The 2,500-nt window shown below is 45.5% G+C and overlaps 1 protein-coding gene across 1 annotated transcript in view; it reads right to left on the reverse strand.

Annotated features, from left to right (window-relative positions):
* The window catches only part of dab1a (DAB adaptor protein 1a), a 53,650-nt gene that overhangs the window by 29,509 nt on the left and 21,641 nt on the right, over window positions 1-2,500 (reverse strand). The gene's annotated exons all lie outside the window — the stretch shown is intronic.

A 2,500-nucleotide genomic window follows, 5' to 3' on the forward strand; every position in this document is an offset into this window, starting at 1 on the left:
GGCGTCTGGAAAAACAACAACAACATGTCGTCGTCGTCGTCCTCGTCTTCTTCCTCCCACAACCTATATGCATAACCTCTCGAATCATTCGTCGCCCGCGGCAACAGAGACGAGCGATTTCTGACAAAAAGAAGAAAAGTCGTGACGATGAAGACTTTCACCGCGGATACACGGTTCTATTAAAAAAACACATTTTTTTGGGCCGAGATCCGCCGGAATATTAATGGGACAGATTTAACCCAAATTAATTCCTGCTGTCGGTTCCAGGATCTCCAGGAAGAAAGTATTTCCTGGTATATGATGAATTATTCCGTCTGCCTCATCTACATCTACAAATTAAAGTTAGTGATTTCCCTGAATAAAGAGACCAAAAATCGTTCCCTGAATATATATATTTTTATATATATATATATATATATATATATATATATAAATTATATATATATAAAAAATAATATATATATATATATATTTATATATATATATATAAATAATATATATATATATATATTTATATATATACAAATAATAGATATATATATATATATATATATATATATATATATATATATATATATATATATATATATATATATATACACAGTATATTACAGCTGCAGAAATTAAATCAGCATGTTTATCACAGATTCTTTAGCAGCTATTCTTGAATAAAAGAAGCCCGGTTCCACTGAAGGGAGTCAGCAGCGAAACTAAAGGAGAACTGAGAGTTCTGACGTGTGATTTATTATATTTATTTAGAATCTAGACACAAATCAAAAGGTGCAGACTGTAAAGCCCTCCGAGGCAAATCTGTGATTTGTGACACCGGGGAGACGATAGAAATGCAAATTGAAAAGCATTTTATTCATTTTTTTTCTTTTTTGCGCTCCGCGTCACCTTTAAATTCACACCGCTGACATTTCGGATATTAAAAAAAAAGAAGATGTTATGCCTACGAGACACGCGCTGGAAACACTGCACTCCACTGTGTCCTGTGGAGTAACGGAGTGGAGTCTATTCCTCATAAATAAGGTTTACTATATACATATCCTGATTTTATATTATATGGCTATAAGTGCTGTCTTTCCTGGTTTCAAGGCCGCATTACAGCAAAGTGATGTCATCACTAGCGACATCGTAGCGATATTCATAATGAGGTATTTGGTCAAACAAATATTGTATTATATGTATTTTCTCCGTATCGCCCAAATTATACGACTGTGACTTCAATAAATTAATAAATGTTACGACAAAGAATGAGCTAAAAGAGTTCTAACACGAGGAATGTGCTCCCGTCTCCTCTTTGATTCGAGCGGGATGACGCCCCCCCCCCCCCCCCCCAAATTGAGCAGCGACCTTTTCCTCGGGCGCTCGTCGGGTAAAAAGGACCCGGAAAGTTGACTGATGGGGAGCCGGTTGGCACGGTAACATTTGGTGAGCTTTTATTGTCCGGTTGGTTTAAATATTGAGTACAACTCCCTGTGTGTGTGTGTGTAAGTGTGTGTGTGTGTGTCCACGGCCCCGGGAGGATGGATATGCCATTACAGCCGGTGACACACACTCAAACCCTCATCGACTCGCTACGGGAAATCAATACGAGCCGGTACACGGACACAATCACACCGGGTCCCGGAGAGGAATCGATATCACACAGACACACACACACACACACACACACACACACACACACACACACACACACACACACACACACACACACACACACACACACTAACCAAAGGCACCAGAGTAAAAAGATTGTTTGACGAACGGCTGCGAAAGGGCCACCAGCCGGCGTTCAAGGAATCCTCATTTAAATTTGTGCGGCACAAGGCGGCACCAGGAGGCACAAGGTTTCACAAGGAGGCACCCGGAGGCACAAGGGTGACACAAGGGTGGCATCAGGCGGCACCAGGAGGCACAAGGCGGCACGAAGGCAGCACAAGGTGGCACAAGGAGGAACAAGGCGGCACAAGGCGGCACCAGGAGGGACAAGGAGGCACAAAGCGGCACCAGGGCGACACAAGGGCGGCACAAGGAGGCACCAGGAGGCACAAGGTTTCACAAGGAGGCACCCGGAGGCACAAGGGTGGTACAAGGTGGGACAAGGGCGGCACAAGGGTGGTACAAGGTGGCACAAGGGCAGCACAAGGGTGGTACAAGGTGGGACAAGGGCGGCACAAGGGCAGCACAAGGCAGCACAAGGTGGCACAAGGGTGGTACAAGGGTGGTACAAGGTGGGACACGGGCAGCACAAGGGCAGCACAAGGGCAGCACAAGGGCAGCACAAGGGCAGCACAAGGCAGCACAAGGTGGCACAAGGGCAGCACAAGGGTGGTACAAGGTGGGACAAGGGCGGCACAAGGGCAGCACAAGGCAGCACAAGGGCAGCACAAGGGCAGCACAAGGGTGGTACAAGGGCAGCACAAGGCAGCACAAGGGCAGCACAAGGGCAGCACAAGGGCAGCACAAGGCAGCACAAGGGCAGCACAAGGGCAGC

The sequence above is a fragment of the Cyclopterus lumpus genome, chromosome 4, assembly GCF_009769545.1.
Source record: "Cyclopterus lumpus isolate fCycLum1 chromosome 4, fCycLum1.pri, whole genome shotgun sequence".
Taxonomy (NCBI): domain Eukaryota; kingdom Metazoa; phylum Chordata; class Actinopteri; order Perciformes; family Cyclopteridae; genus Cyclopterus; species Cyclopterus lumpus.